This window comes from Heterocephalus glaber, unplaced genomic scaffold, assembly GCF_053883595.1.
Source record: "Heterocephalus glaber isolate CG9 unplaced genomic scaffold, H.glaber_assembly_v1.0 deba00001662, whole genome shotgun sequence".
NCBI classification, from domain to species: domain Eukaryota; kingdom Metazoa; phylum Chordata; class Mammalia; order Rodentia; family Bathyergidae; genus Heterocephalus; species Heterocephalus glaber.
In genome coordinates, this window is record NW_028258403.1 from 17,190,218 (window position 1) to 17,207,941 (window position 17,724).

Below are 17,724 nucleotides of genomic sequence, written 5' to 3' on the forward strand. Positions count from 1 at the left end.
TTTTGTTCAGTGCCTGACCCTTTCAACATACTGCTTAGGAGAATGTTGTTATTTAGAATTGAAGCTAACTCTCTTGACTTGTCTAGTGTCCTTCTTCAGCATCAATTATAAGTCTGATGCTCTGATAAGCTATGGAAATTCAGCCATTAACAAGTCAGATATAGATCCGCCCTTGGGTTGTAGAGTAGATCACACTAGTATTTGAGCATCTGGATGGGCTCAATCTTGTCCTTGGAATTTTAAGGTTCCTGTATTAGTTTTTTATCACTATAAGAAAATACCTGACACAGGATACACATAAAAAAGGTTTATTTAACTCACAGTTCTGGAGGTTTACAGGCATGGTATTGGCACCAGCTCAATTCCACTGAGGGCTCTCTCTCTTGGCTATGTCACATTGTGGCAGAGATGCATGTATATGTAAGAGATTACATGACCAAACAGGAAGTCAAAGAGAGAGAACCTGGGGTCCCACATTCTCTCCAAGATCAACATTCCCAGTGATCTGAAGGCCTACCACTAAGGCCACTAACCTTACCCTGGGCACCAAGCCTCCTATCTAAATGGACCCCTAGGGGACACTCAAACCCCACCCAAACCACGGTAGTTCCCAAAGGAAAAAAATAGTTCATCTGTTTGAAGTGCTTTTCTTACTCTCTTGAATGTTACTTTCCGGATGACTATCTAAGAACTGATTTTGCTTACCTTCTTAGCTTTCCAGGACAGAGGAATTGAGAACAACCAGTAAGTAGGCTTCTTTCCATCTTAAACTAGGAATCCATCTCAATTAGGGATAATCCAACTATCAGATAAATTGTTTAAAATAAAAGATACAAATGCTGCCACAAAGAGTTTTAGAATTGTGCTGTACAATCATATCTTTTTAAGATGCCATTTTGCCATAAATTCTTATCAATTCACATAAGCAGATATATGGAGTATGTAAATTCTGGCTAGATGACAAGTAGCATAAACAAATGATAGCTACATTGGTGGAGGCTATTCTTTAATTTGTGCACATTTAATGTCCTCTGAAAGGGTCTCATTCAAAAAAAAGAATTTATGTGGTTTATAGCATGAAATTCCCAAATTCTAATGTTAGAAAGTATATATTACTTTTTTACTTTAATGTTAATTTTTTGATATCTTGCATTTTGATATCTTAACATTTCTATAATTTTATAAAAATTTTAGGAGTTTGTCAAAAAGAAGACACCTCTGTGGACATGATACAAATAAAGCAGTTCTAAAACAGGTTTATTGAAGATATAATCTTTTCAGAAGTCATGTCAGAGTGTGATTTTAGAATAGAACAGTTTAGAATAATTCATATTTTACTGATTAAGAGTATGAAACAAATATCATGTAATACCAAGTTATTTGGAGGAGAGTCAACTTGTCTTTAGTAAAATGTGAAATTCCACTTTATATCTGTCAAACCCCTGTCCTTCCTCCAAGTCAGTTCTCACTTTCAATCACCACCTTACCTCTATGTGTTTCCCCTTATTCTTTTTCTGTGCTACAGTGAGTTTTGTTAAAACAATATTCTTGAAAAATTCATACCACTGTATGTACCCCTGCCCTACTACAAAATCAGTCTATCCTACTCCAACTGGGTTCTCATTGCTGCTTGACAATCTTGATATTGATCTCCCATTTATTTCCTAGCATACTTCCTTTAGCAGGTGCTTCAGATCTGTCTCTGTTCACACATCTAATTCACTACTTGCCTTTTCCATTCTCACCAGATAATAACTGTCTTGCTTTACTGAGAAACTCACGGATAGCCAGTCTGTGCTTTCTCATTCTCCCTTATCTCTATGACAAAGCAGTAAACTTTTTTGATTATCAGTCATGAAACAGGCACTATGCTAGCCAATGGTATGCCAAAAGTGGTACAGTGGATTGATCTTTGTACCCATTAAACCCAACATAGTTCCTTATACATAGTAGGTACTCAATAAATGTTAAAGTGAATGTGCGATGCTTATATATGCAAGGTTCTGAGTTCAGTTCCCCAGACTGAAACACAAAAGGTATGTATTAATGAAAAGATAGGTCTAGAGCATGAGATGCTTCAAGTAGAGGAGAGGGAAAGTAAGACAGATATTGCATGATAGATATTGTGACCAGCTCAGATGTTCTTTCCTACATGCATATATGAGGTATGATAAAAAGATAGAATGTTTTTAAATTTAAAAACATTATTACAATAAAAGACACATTGCCATTAATCTCCCTCCTAATATTCCCCCTCACTCTAAACATACTTATTCCATCATTATTGGCACTTTCTGAAGCAATTCTGGAAGTTTTTTTTTTTCCTTCTAATAAACCTTGATATACCTTTCATGGTCATTTGACTTTGGGGAGGAGCCAGAAGTCACATGGTGCTAGATCCAGTGAATAAAGTGGATTAGGACACACTATAATGTTTTCACCATTTTTAGCAAAACATTAGAAATGTTGATGGTGATATTGCCTCCATTCCCTCTTTCTACTATGAGAGGAAATTAATTTCTTGATTATATGTATTACTAAAGACTCAATTTCTCAAATGAAATGTCAAAGGAATTATAAGGGATCTCTGAATGACTAGTTTTCTAACCAATTCCAAGACAGGTTACTTAAGCCTACAAACGAGTATTTCTGGTTTGCTTCCTGATTGTTCTGATATTGTTCATTTTGTTGTGTTTTTCAGCTGGTACTAGTATAACTATTTTCTCTGAAATAGTTTCCCCATTTCAACTAAGAGTGAAGAGATTTTTGGATAAAGAACTTGTAATAATCAGGTATAATATGAAGTCATAGATCTTGGAATTTGCTAAACAGAAGTGTTGCATCTAAGTGCAATGTAAGTGCAACATCTCAGCCATTTAAAATTATTATCATAAAGTAATCATCATAATTTTTAAAAACTCTAATTGAATCATTATTCCTTCCAAAAGATTGGAATTGTAAGAATACTTCTCAGAAGCTCTCAAACTTAATATGGAGCAGAAAATATTGCAATGAGTTCTCAAGTGTGAGACATAAAAAAAAGTTGTACCATTCTTTCATTGTGTTTTTAATCACTTCATCATTCATAGCTGCATATATAGTACTTACCCATTGAAGAATGTAGTCATAGGGGAATGTATCTGTCAGCATACTGACGTATAAAAAAGAATAAAAGTAAAATCAGTGAGAATACACTGTAGATTATTGTATTTCATATTTGAAACTTTATATATATGTTTTGTGAAGCAAACACAAGAAAACAAAGTATATTTATATTAGAACTAGGTAAAAGGAACTTTATCAATAGATCGATAAAACCAGATCTATGGTTTCTCACCTGGCGATCTGGATATATCAACAGCAAAATATATGTATAAATTTGCAACTATACCTATGAGGGTACACATGATATTTTAATATTCAACCTGCAATATTATATATAGAAGTTATGGAAATACATCAATAGACTTTTGGGTGGTGAAGATTTTAGTGGAGTCTATGATCAGTATAAAAATTTAAATTAATGTGTAGACAGCCGTGGTGGTGCACACTTGCATCTGTAGCACTCAGGAGGCTGGGGCAGTGATATCAAGACTGGCTACACAGTGACACCCTGTCTTAAAAATATGTATATAATAATAATAATTATGTAAAGTTTGAAGGAACAATGAATGCCAAAAGGAGGAAAAAATGAATTTGTGAACAACTCAGCAAGATGTTTGAAGGATCTATCAAACCTGAGTCTTTATGCACCAGTCTAAGAAACAAAATGCCTAATCTATTTCTAGATCATATTTTAAAATGCTTCAATTTAGCCAGTCATTTCTGTTTTCAGTTCTCTCGCATCTTGACACACTGAATCCCATCTTAACATTAGTAAGTTACTATGTCAGGGAGGATAGAATTTGCTACAGTAATAAAACTTAGTAACTTAAAACAAGACAAGACTGATTCTTTATCCTATGTCCATCATGAGTTAGTTGAAGACTTGCTTTACATTTTCCTCATTTAAGGACCCTAACTGAGAAGAGCGCTCTCTCTACCTACATTCTTCTGCAGTTATTGCAGAATGACAGATAGCACCCAAACTATTAAAGCTTTTCCTTAGGAGTGATTGTCATTTTTGATTACATTATTGTCTAATTCAAATTGCATGGCCATGCTAACTTCAAATGGGGTCAGAAGGGTAATCTCATGTATGTAGGAGAAAGGCCAGAAATATTTAGTACACTGATCATTTCCACAGCCTCCTAGAAAAGATTGACAACTCCTCTAACTTGTTCTTCATTCATACAATTGAATGGTGGTGATTTCTTTCCATTCTAGTTGTATAACTAGAAGAATATCAATGGGTAATAACTTTCTTCAAGGGCTAAAAGTGAGAGATCATTAAATGGAGGATCATATCAACTCTTTTACTATTCATCCATTTGTTTATGGGTATGGTCTTTCTTTTGCCTCCCACCCAAAAAGTCTATAATTTGGTGAAAAACATAGGTCTAGCCTCCATGAAACAATTATAATATGAAGCCAGCCATTACACCAATCAGGTAGATGGTAATAGACCACACAATGAATAAATAGTGACAGATGAAATTAAGTGAAAGATCAGTATTGAATGCAGTGGGGAAATATTTTTCAGATTTTATTGGAGAAGATATTAGATGGACATAAAATATTAGGCTTACATTGATAAAAAGAAGGAAAGAGGCTATTTCTAGTAATAAACACAGCAACTAAGAGCCCAGAAATGAGAATGGGTAAGGAAGAAGCCCAGATGAGATTTGCTCAGTTGGGGCAAAAGGTGAGAACATAGTCGAAGTGGCACATCAGTTCAGATCAACTCTTTTTATGAACCTGAACAAGGAAAGAAAAAGTTTAATTTTTAGAAAGTATTAGATGTGGTGGGCAACAATAAAAAACTAGATTCAACCAAATCCTGAATAAAAGAATGCTTTAAATTGTATACGTTTTATAGGATATGCCAATAGAAGAAATTTCCAAAAGGTCACGTTTTATCACACACACAAAAATCTTTAAGAAAGCTGAAGATAGAGTTCCTTTAGATTTCAAGAAAGTTCAATCTGGTTGGGTAGATAGACCACACCTTTGTGGTTATAGTAGTCTTTGAGTGAAATTTTTCAGTATAAATTTGGTCACTGATATAAACTTTCCAAAAAATAGTTAAAAACAAAACCATTTCAACTACATGAAAATGTTTGCTCATTCTACCTGGAAACAAGAGTTTGGTTTAACTTATAATGATAAAAAATATATACATGCATCATAAAATATAAGATGTACACATGCTACCCAATCAGCATGCTTTCAAATCACGAATAAATAAAATTTAGTTTGCATTGTTGATTAAATAAACATGAACTCTACTGTAGTTTTATAACAAAAGGATGGTCTTTAAAAGGAGACAAAGAGTCGGGTTCAGATTCAAGTTCTGCAACTAAATAGAAAAACAGAGGTTAAATCACTCTATATTCAAGAATCTCTATTTCCTATCTGTAAAATTTGATAATAATTGTGTCTGCTTCAGAGAGTTATTACGAGGACTAAATGATAAACATTTTTGAAGTACCCAGCATATAACAGGCATAGAAGCAGTGACAGCAATGATTATGTATAGGCAATTACTAAATACTAATCAAGTTTAAGAAAAAGGTTCTTATTTTTCTATTTATAAGCATTATAAAATTATTAAATCCTACTTTATTACCTATTTATTTACTAAGATCACCCTCATAATTTTATTTTTATTTTATTGAAGAAACAACTAAAAGGAAAAGTAAAGAAGCAAATAAAGTTCAAGTTAGAGAATACAGTGTTCTATTTCTAAAGTGTTTATGATCCTTTATTGGTTTTATTCCACGTACCAGATGTTCCCTGAGAGCAGAAAGTTTCAACAAAGACTACTTCCCAAAATTGTTTATGATGAGGATTACACTCTTGTTTTACAGATGAGTATGCTGTACAGAATAAGTATTATGTATTTTACAAAGATGGGTGAAAAGCAGTATTCTAACTCATGACACTGGTTAAAGTTACTGTTGATTTTGTTGTTCACCAGTAATTTTAATAGTAGCTTGTCCTTTAGATTAAAGGTTATGATTTTGAGTGTGTTTATCTTTAACTTGTACTCCCAGGACCATAGTTTAGCCAATCTAAGGTCCTTGAGGATTTTATCACTTCGCAAAATTGCATTTTTGGTTCTTTCCCCATATCAGCTGTACACCTTGAATGTAGATCTGACAGTATGGTAATAAGTGAAATGAAAACGAAGAAACAAAAATAGAAATGTTTACTTAACCCCAAATTAAATTTAAATTTAATTAAAATTAAATTTTAAATAGAAAATGTCCTAAGAACAGGCATAAACTACGACACATTTTAATACCGTGTGTGTGTGTGTGTCAGTATTGATATATAAGGGAATGGGGTGATTAACTTAATGGATTATTAAGGTCTTACACTTCCCTGACTAGGTAAGTGTCCACAGTGGAAAAAATGTTTAGTCTGAACACCAATTAAAAAATGAAAAGTGATAATAATTTCCCTCAAGTATTTTTTGATAGCTTCTCAAAAGATGGTCCATGGTTTCTGCTTTACTACTCCATCACGACTTTGGTTTTACCAATCACTGATTTTGAAATGGAGGGTGCATGCATGCACACATGTGCACACATATGTGTAGAAAAAATTTCATAAAGTGAGAAAATAATCTCTTTGTGCCTCAGGACTAGCTAATTTCAGCTTTAGTATGAATGGGCTTTTGGGCAAATCCATTTGTTAAGACACTGAGGAAAATATGACCTTTGTTATTATTTAGAACTGAAGCTATACCATACAAACAACAAATTCACTCCCTGGGGGAAAAACAGAAAAGGGAAAGAAAAAAGACCCACAGCTAAATTTACAGGTTTTGTGTTTTGCTGTTTTATGATTTTCTTAGTTGAAATTACAGTTTCCTTTTTCCACTTTTCTACACAGCCCAGAAGATGGACATTTGGCAAGCCATAATAGACTGCTCCTTTCCCAGGTATCTCCTGCTTCTTTCCTTTATCTGTGAATAGGAAATGGCTTAAAGGCACCTGTGTGATGAAGGTCCCAGGGGCAGCTGCCTGACTAGTGAATGCCTGATTATGTGTTAACATGCTTTGTCAGATATTGGCAGAATCTGTTCTCTTCTTTTGCCTTTTCAGCAAGGGTACCATTGACAGCCTGGCTACCCATTTATAGAAATGTTGTCCATCAAACTGTGAGGAAGGACAATAGTGTTTTTCTGTGGCCAGTGACTGTGGGAAACTTTTCTTTGGCTATTCAGGCAATTTTTGTAGCTTGCTCTGAAGAGGAGAGACTGATGAGTGCAAAAAGTACAATTAAGCAAAGCCAGACTTCAATTGAAGGCTGTAGTGTAGTCTGCTGTTCTCATTTTTTTTTAGAGGGGGAAAAAAACCCTATGGGTTTTCACGTTGCTGTGTGGCATTCAGCAGGGGGCTATTACAATCCTAAATTTTTTTTCTAGACCACCTAATTCTAAGTTAAAATTAAATGTAATGAGAGCCACTTGGAGTTCTGAATATTTTAAAGCATAATTCCCACAGAAGGGATTCGACCTAAACTGCAGTGAGCATCAGTTGGCTAATTATAGCTGCATTTTATATTACAGCAGGTGTCAGATGCAGTCATCTCAATAAAGTCCACATAATACTCTGGGAAATAACAAAGACTTTTCTTTGAATGTGGGTACTAATTTCTGCTAGGTGTCATATGAGCCTTGATACTTCTTATTGGCATTAACAAGAGCACTGCAGCACTCAGAAATGCTTTTTGCTTGGGATGAATTGATACTGTAAAGCACTTACCAGTCAGACTTGGCAGATGTCAGTAGTTAATACTAGTGTTGCAGAGGTTGGAATATAATGCAAAGAGTCTTATGTAAATACTCTTAGATGATGGGCTGGTTTTAAGAAGGCGCCTGAGCACTGCACCAACTCACTTAATGAAAGTTAAATAGATAGCAGTGGGGTATCTGCATTTACTTTGGCTCCTGCTTTATTGAAAGTCCTCCAGAAGTGAAGGGCAGATGGTAAAGCAGTAAACTAGGTGAACAAAATACCCTGGACTTGGATAAGGACTTGCTATATTCACTGGGCTTTCCTTGAACTTGTGTGGGTTATTCAAGTTACTGAAATGATAGCCAGTGCAAAAGTATGCCTAAACATAAGGACTCCTGTCTCATTAAAAAATAAATTTAACTTAGAAAATATTTCAGGAGTTGAAACACTACTGAACAATGGGCTAGACATAAAGGATGTCACTTTAAAATCATGATTGTCCTGCACTACTCCATTCTTCCAGGACAGTGACTGCTTATGCAATCTATTGTAGTCCCATTGGATCATAGCAGATGGGAAAAAGGGAAGAACTATTAAAAATCATGTTACAAAATTCCAACTAAGATACGACAAAGGAATTTTTTATACACATTCCACTCTTGGATCAACTATGGATTTTCATTTGTTTGGTTGTGTTTTTTTCTTTTTAAAATCTAGTTCATAGTTAGCAATGCAAAGGCAGTGTCCTTTTGATCCCCCCAAACAGCTTTGAATTCTTATTTTGGCAGATTACAATTTATATATATCTCATAACAGACCCTACAGGGTGCTGTCAGCAATTAGCGCTGACATGGAGGACTTTAACATTCATTCAGCATTGATTCAGTGACAGCACTGGTAGGCACAAAGCACTGTTAAGCCCAGAAGTGAAATCTAAGATGACAAAAGGGCACAGTGCCTGTCCCCAAAGTGCTGACTATCTAGTCACAAAAGAATTATCCCTGCTAGCCTTTTTGAAGATTTTTTTAGATAGGATATATTCACAGATTTTGATAAACTCAAGATTAAATTATAAAATATTGAAAAAAGTCACATAGAGATCACCACAAAGGAGCTCAGGTAATTGACAAATAGCAATTTTTCCTTATAGTACTCTCTCAGTGATATCTGTTTCAAATACCTAAATCCACAACTGTGAATAATTTTTATTTCTTTTTCTTACATAAATATTTGTTTTTTATGAAAAAGTTGAGGAACATAAAAAATACAAAAAGAAAAGAATCCATATTTCTACTACCTAAGTTCAGATATATCATGTTTATTCTTTATCCATTACTGCATATAAAATATATATGTACATTTTAAGTATAAGAATTATATACTATTTTTTAAATTTTTATTTTTTGAAGGAGAACTTATGTTAAGAATATCTTTACTTCTAAAAAAGTATTCTTCCTCAACATCATTTTCAGTGATTATGTAGTACTATAATGTATGGATACACTATAGTTTATTTATGCCACATTTTATAATTCTGTACTATTATGCATGTAGCTCATTTTCAACTTTTTGCTTCTGTAAGTCTAACTGTAATGCATATGTATGTGGTAAATATTTCCCTAACTCCACAATCATTTGCTTATACCTGGTAAGAAAATGCTACATCAAAGGACATGTGTAACTTTATTAAAGCTACGGATTTTTAAGACATTTTTCATGAAGAAGAAAAAAATCTTTATTCTTTCCATTTAGATGTGAGATTTTGGGTTTTGATAGACTTTAAAGTCAAGAGTTTAGTTTATAAAACTAAATTGTGAATAGACAAGACCTTTCAGTTTAACTAGAAAATTGATCTGTTATGAACTGATTAGTAAATAGGTGGCTTCTGTAGCCATGAGATTTTCAGCATAAACAGGATCTATATACTGAATTCCAAATATGCATTGCCTGGCAGGACTGTATGAATATTCACAGTAGTGGGACTGTTATTTAGACCCTTATGTGGAAAGAGTTCTGGTATATATTTAAATATTAAATATTTAAAGAGTTCTGGTGTACATTTAAGTATTATGTATATATTATTTAACTGTACCTTTAATACATGAATTTAAAGAATGAAAAAGCCATTAATCTTGGATTGTTTCAAATTTAAGCCATCCAATTTCAATTGGCCTTTGCTGTGACTTAGAAATCCTTCAGTACATCAATTCTTACCATGCTTCATACAATAATTAATCCAAACCTTCTTCATTTCCCCCAAGCTAATGCAAGAAGACTCTTCAGAACAAGAGGGGGACAAAAGGCATTAATTTCTATGTTTTTCATTGATTGCAAAACAGAAATATTTTGGTTTAATAGAAAATTAGGTATGGTAAGTGATGTTGGAGAGATTGTTGGGCTTTAACTCCTTTCCAAGTAGAGTATTATAACTATAATCATTAAACTTGAAGTGGGAGAGGTTATCTGATCATATTAATCTTGTATCTAACCTTCCCAAAGAGCTGAGATAGTCCTACTTTGGAATACTTCTAGTTAAGCATCTATGTTCTACCCTAGTTACACATTGCATAGTTTAATATAACTTCTTTCCCTAAATCTCTTCAGTTATTTTATACAGTAGACACAAACTGAGAGGGTAGCCTGACACTTGTCATTTCTGCAGCAGCTTGTCTGGGCTGCCTGTCTTCCTGCTTTTGAGGCACCCCCTCATACACACTAGACATTAGTGCAGTTTTAATACCCAAGGGTGGTCACAGAAAAAGTAACTGTAAGCATATGCTGAGGTATATTTCCTGGGAACAACATCAACTGTTAGGGGGAAAAAGGGGATGAAATTCACTAAAATAGGTTAGCCAGTCCCAACAGAAAAGCAAATAATAGTAAGCCCCATAATATATGTCTTATGTGATCCTTCTCCCTTTCATATGTTTGTTCCAAGGATGGGCAAAATACCCAAGCAGGGCCCATGAAAATCTTGAAATGAAAATGGTGGAATATGTTGGGTAGAATTTAAATTTCCCTTCTCTCTTTCTGGGAATATCTGAGGATGTGAATTTAAGGGCTTCTGGCAGCCATGTGTTCTGTCCCTAACCTCTCACTCCACTCCCACCAGTGGAAAAGAACATGGGCAACATACAAGAGAGAACTAGAACAAGAGGTAGTGTGAGGAGCAAGACCAAGGAAGAGAGTGCATGCAAGAAACAGCTGAGCAGACAGACAGACCCATCTGATTCTAGTTATCCCAAAGGCCAGTTTCTTATATTCATACAGAGGTTTTGGCTAATAAATATTCTAAGTTTCTTATTTGTCTATCCTCAGCAAAATCTCTGCAGTGAAAAAGGAGAAATGGATTCCTCTTCCCAGAGCTCTTAGTTGAAAGCCAAAAAGAAACACTGATAGAGTTCACATATGCCAGTCTTAAGAAATATTCTAATTTTTGTTTCAGTGATTATGTAAATCTCACTTTAATCTTACTCTCAGATTAATCTATCTCATTATTCATCCTATAATCATTCACTGGTGTTTTCTATATGCAAGGAATGGTAGTAAGTAATGTAAAAGAGTGAATAAAATAGCTCCTCTATCATGACAGCAAATGCTTACACATCAGGGGATTGTTCTAAAAGCTGAATGCTTTACTCCCTTTAATTCTCTCCATTTTATAGATGAGGAGAACAAGACACAGACTGAGTACCTTGTTCACTGTCCACAGCTGGTCACGGAAGGACTTAAGGGTTAGAATCTGAGCTGGGCTACCACTTTTATTTTCTGATTCTAAAAGGCATACATTTATTTAAAGTATATAAGAATACAGATAAGTGTTTAAATCATTTCTAATTCCACCATCTAAATATATCCGTTGATAATATTTATCATTCAATTCCTGGTATAATCTTAGAATTTTAATTTAAATTAAGTAGGATACTAATACAACAAATTCTATTATTACTTCTCTATGAGAATGTCAATTTTAATTTGTTGCAATTTAGATTGAAAGATGTGCATTTCACTATATTATTGGGTTTATTGATTATTTGCATTGAGATTAGTTGATGCAACATCCAGCTGTGTTAACATAATTCCTAGAAACTAAATGTGTGCACTAATTGTACATTTCACAGCTATTACCCCTCATTTACTTCAGTGCATACTGCTGGATACCTATAAGCAGAGTACATAGGCCACTGCTTATTTGAGATGCATCACTCAAATTCCTTTTTTTTTTTTTTCAGAAAAATCTGAAATATGACCCTAAAAGAAATCTCACATGCCTGATATTTGAAAGCATTTGAGTTTTAAGACTGCACTGTTAAAATGTGAATATTCTAGAATCTTAATAACCCTAACTGGTATTAATCAGTGTACTTTAACATATTAATTGGAATTGAGTTAGTGCTCTGAAAAGAAACAAGTTTCTAAAGATGAGAAGAAAGACAATGAATGGAAGTTTTAATATAATAGTCAAGTCGCGTGGGTTCAAATTCTGCCTCTACCATGGGCTGGATGTATTTGACTTCTTTCTTATCTCAGTTTCCATGTTTGGAGAGTAGGAACATTGTTATTAATTATTATTTTTATTCATTTTTACTGTTAATGATCTTATATTAGTTTTAAATGCGTGAATATATGTTAAAAGCCAAGAATATTATCAAAATGAATTTTAGTGCTAATATGTGCCCACCCTTTAAGTTATTAAAAGCTTTAGTAGTGAACAGAAATTTTTTTTTTAAAGTCTCTGACCAATAATCAAATAAGTAAAATAGTACCATGGGCTAATGAGTGTTGTAGAGGGAGACAAAATAAACAAAATGAGGATAAGGATACCAGTTTGAAAAGGGAGAGTTCATTGTTAAGAGTGGTAACAGAGGCCAGGGATTTAGCTCAGTCGTTCCGCCGCCTGCCTCGCAAGCACAAGGACCCGAGTTCAATCCCCAGTACCAAAAAAAAAAAAAAAAAAAAGAGTGGTAACAAAAAGCCTTGCTAAAAAGATGATTCTTGAACAATTATGTGAAGGGAGAGAGAGAGAGAGAGTAAGCCATGCAAATGCATGGGGAAAGGGAGTGCCAGGCAAGAACAAGTAGTGAAAGACCTTAGAAAGAGGTGCAATTATTTACAAGCAAAAGAACTCTGACAGGCAGAAATTCTGAAATGTGTACGGACTATGGGCCATCCCTGCTCAGAACAATCCAGCTAGTTAAGAAGTTAAAACTTTAATGAGACCAACTTCTGACGTGATGGTCCGAAGAGTTTTCCTGACCCATTCTTTAGTGCAATTGGCCAGAATTTTTTAAAAAAATACATCCATTCAAAATGGATGGAAATAATCTATCATGAGAAAATAACAACTCTGCTTTCAGAATTTAAGAGAGGAGAGTCAGGTCATAAACTACATAGTTCCTAATCTCTTCCCAAAGGAACTGACCTCATTTGCCAGAGAATATGGAAAAGTTTAAGCTTAAAAGTGATTTTTAATAGCCTATATGTCCATCAACAAATACAAAGATATACTACTCTGCAATGAAAAAGGATAAACTTGAGTCATTTGTAGGAAAATGGATACACCTTGAAACCATAATATTAAGTAAAGTAACTCAGACATGCAAGATTAAATATTGCACGGTTTCTCTTATATGAAAAAATAATTTAAAATATGTATTACAAAATAAAAGATAATAGGAAAAAAGAGAAAGGAAAAAAAGGTATTGTAATTCAGTGAAGACAATGTATGTAAAAGTATACCTTGGTTTAGTGACTTAGTACAATTGTCTTACATGTTTTATATGTTCTTTGGCCTATTAGGTTTTCAATCTGTGTATATGATAGTTAACTTTATAATTGTAAGGTTTTAAAAGATAAATTAGTGAATCTGATGCTGGAATAATAATAGGGGTGAAGGGAGGAGAGAGAAAGAAGGAAACCGAAATGTGTTATATACATGTATCAATCCCATACAGTGAATATAGTCATAATGTACTGAAAACATGTCTTAATAAAAGTAAAAAAAAAAGTGATTTCAAGAAGAGTAGAAAAGCAAAGGCAACTGGGAGGAAATTTGTGAATCTAATGAAGATGCAGCAAAACTGTAGAATGGCTAGTTCCACAAAAAGGGGAATAAGACAGCTAGAAGAAGCCTGTTTAGGCTCAGAACAAATATCAAACTCTGATGTTAGAAACTATTTATTCAAAGGAGGCACAATTTGTATTCATTTGAGGAGAATTTGCCCCAGCGTATGGGTGAAATAATAGAGCAATCAGCCAGCAATTAGTAGAGTTTAACAGATTGGTAGAGTCATGTAATATGTTTAAAATATCACATATATATGGACTTTATCTGATCAGAAATTCTAGACCGATGATTTTTTCTGTCTTTGAAGAAGCTGTTGTGAAGCAATTGGCCTTGCTATAGAAGCTTAAACCACAAAGAACTGTGAGCTAAGTCCTAGGAGCTAAGGGTAGCTTCCAGAAAAAAGCTAAAGCCTTAGTCCTAACCCAGCAAGGAAATGAAGTCTGCCAACAACCTGAGGGACTTCAGGAGTGGGTCTTTCCCCAGTCAAGGCTCTGATGAGACTGCAGTACTGGCTGACACATAGATTCCAGCCTGGTGAGACCCTGAAGCCTAACACTTAGTTAAGCTATGCCTGGACTCTTGACCCACAGAAACTTTGAGATAATAAATGTGTATTGTTTTAAGCTGTTAAGTATGTGGCAATTTATTATTATGCAGTATAGAAGAGCAATATAGTTATGAAAGTCAATGGAAGACTGATAAACTGTTCTAGATTAAAATAAAATAATGACAAACAAATGAATTGTAGGGTACTGAACTGTGTCCTTGGGACAGCTTGGGAAACTTGAATGGGGCCTGAGAATTAGATGGCAGCAGTATATCAATGCTCTTTTCCTGATTTTAATGGATATTTTCTTTTATGTAGGGGGAAAATATGATAGTAATGGTAAATACGGTAAAATACCTTAATACTTAAGGTATTCAAAAATGAAAAAAAATAGTGAAAGTGGTTTTTTTTCTTACATGATTGGCCATTTTTCTAATTAATTAAAGAAATATTTTGGTGTCATGTAGACACAGGTAATTAAGCATTGGTTCCCTGTGTTTCTCTCCTCAGATTAGGGAAGGCAGATAATATAGAAGGACTTAACATTTGGTGATCAGTTACTATGTGCTACAGCTGTTTTAGCCACTTTGGAACACATGCTCAAGTATATGCAGTATCACTCTCTCCACCTTATAAATCAAGTGGATTGGATTATCATTTTCAATTCTTCACTGTCTTCCTCTGTCATGTGACTTTTCAGTGCTTCCTGCAAGAGGAGGCAGAATGTTTTCTTCATCCTGTTGATGCTAAGATTGGTCATGCACCTTACTTTGCCCAAAGGTACATGAGCAGAAGTGATGTGAACAAAGAATTTTGTGCACTCATGTGAATTGGCTTTTTTCATGTGCTTCTACTGTTTGCCATTTAAAAAAATTACTAGAATAGCCACTATTCTGAAGAAAAAAGAGAAACATGGAGTAGCCTATACCTAATTCATAGCCTGAAGGCAGTTGACTCTATTCCTAGCTAAGCCCTATCACATTCTACCCAAAGACTTGGTGTATGAGAGATATATGCTTATTCTAAGTCATTGAAATTTTGGAGCCATTTGTTATACAGCATTTTTGCAGCAATAACTGATCTATGCAGTGTTTCAAAATCATAGCTTGTTAACTGGTCTGTCTGATTCTAAAATTTGTCCTTTGTATTACTACAAGACAACAACTAAACCCAAATTAAGAGTCACAAGAAAAAAACAGTGCTGCTTGAAATTTTGTCAATTTTACTTAAACCTTGGTTAACTTATTCACAAATTTATATATTTTACCTATCATCTTTCAATAGTATCATCAGGCACTTATCATAAAATCTAATGCACTTGAGATATCCAAACTGGTAAATTTAGGATTGGATTATCTTGATATAGGCTGTACTGGTTATACTTTTTAAATGGAAAAGAGTCAGAATTAGCCTCTGAGAGATTTATTTAGGATACTGTCAGCGAGTTATGATCCAAAGAATTAACTCCCCAGGGGGCCGCTGGAGATTTAAATATTCTTCAGGTTAAATTCTGCTATATAAGAGGAGCCTCTGGTCTCTTGTGTTGTGTCCTCTCACTTACTATTTCTGATTATAGCCAGAAGCATGAACAGAATACTGCTTTAGGAAAATTAGTCAGATGATGGTTTGTATAAAAGAACAGCAGAGAGATCACTTAAACATCAAGAGATCAGTTGTAAGAAATGTGCAGTACTCTAGAGGTGAAGTGATATGGGCCAAACTAGGGGAGTAATACCAGAAAAGTCAAGACAGATATGAGAGGCATTTCACCTGAATAAGTGAAGAGGATGATGGTATGCTCTTCACCTTGTTCTCAGAAAACAACCTACCTGGTTCACCTCAACACAGCAACTAGTGTGCCAATAACCAGGCATTCATACACAGCTACACAGTACATTTGTATTTATGGTATACTTTTGTGGGGTTTTGTATAAGAAAATTTAAGCTTTATCATTCTGAAGTCCTTTGAAATATGACACTAGAAATACTTTAAAAATGAATTAATAATAGGTATTATCAATTATATACATCTCTTGAGAAATAACTATTACCATTGTTAAACAATCCATGAAGCTGGATTGACCTTGTGAACATTACTGTGGAGTAGCCAGTGAGAACTATTATTATTCTTATTTTACAGATAAGAACATAGTTTCAAAATGAGAATTTTGTAAGCTCTCTTTGCCAAATCCTGCACATCTTTCCAGTCTTATCTCGAATGTCATTTCTTCCCTAAGGAATTTTCAGAGTCTATAAGTAATCTTAATTCTCTGAATACTTAGTTATACTCTTTCATGATATTTAGAGCTTGTATTAGAGTCATCTGTGTACGTTTATCTCATTTATTAGAAGATAAGTTTATTTAAGATAGACACTGTTGTATTTATCTTTGTATTCCACATAGATCACAGTCCTAGTGCCTGACACATAGTAGGGTGCTCAAAAATGTTTGTTGAATTGATTGATGTGTGAAGGTATCTAGAGGATGTTGTGCTTCCCCTGGTTACTCTACTAGGAAATCTTTCTTGTCTAACTAGAAAACATTCTGGGAAAATTCCATAGGAGACTGTAGTATTTTACAATAGGAAAGTTAGAGGCCTTGTAATCCACAGTACCCTATCATCCACTCATTTTTTGTTGTATTCCTCATTCATTTTCGGTTAACTCGCTATTCAGGGGTACAAATAACCCTCGTAGGATCATCTCCCTTATACCACTTAGGCTGGAAACCTGGATGACCTCTCAGGTAGATCCTTTCCATGCCCTGAAAATGCCCTGGCCTGATATTCCTCTGATGCATTTAGGGTTTGCCCCTCCACCACATATTTTATGTCCAATGAGAAGTTCTACGATTACCAGTCCTGAATTTTAAAAACCCACATGTTTTCATGTTTTCCTCACCACTAGCAGTCTAAGAGTCAACCTTATTAAGTTTTTGTTCTAAGTTTGTTTAGTTCTTCGTCTACTTAGATGTATCTGAATCAGTGTTATTTTTATTAGATTATATGTTCTTGAAAGTCAGGGATATACATTTTTTCCATTCCTGCATAGAAAAATTTTGTCCAGCTATATCATAAATGCACAAAAATATAGTGTTGATGCTGGTGGAAATTACAATGGAATTGACTCAACTACTGTACTGTCTTTGTCTTGCTAAAATTCGTCTGGCCCTAAGATGTATTTCCCTGATTCTTTCTCTTTTTAAAAACAAGTTGATGTATAGTTAGTCTTTGTCCTCTGCATTTCTTCAATTTTTAAGAACC

The 17,724-nt window shown here is 34.3% G+C and overlaps 1 long non-coding RNA gene across 17 annotated transcripts in view; it reads left to right on the forward strand.

Annotated features, from left to right (window-relative positions):
- LOC110346238 (uncharacterized) overlaps positions 1-17,724 on the forward strand; it is a 118,597-nt gene that overhangs the window by 17,393 nt on the left and 83,480 nt on the right. For 9 of the 17 annotated variants that reach the window (XR_002390159.2, XR_002390158.2, XR_002390163.2 and 6 more), the window contains exons 2-4: positions 2,702-2,854; positions 5,889-5,973; positions 7,000-7,048. This is a non-coding gene — a long non-coding RNA (uncharacterized LOC110346238). Of the gene's footprint in view, positions 1-713; positions 745-2,701; positions 2,855-5,888; positions 5,974-6,999; positions 7,049-17,724 lie in introns of all 17 variants that reach the window. The other 8 variants (XR_015445781.1, XR_015445773.1, XR_015445782.1 and 5 more) reach the window with 4 other exon arrangements.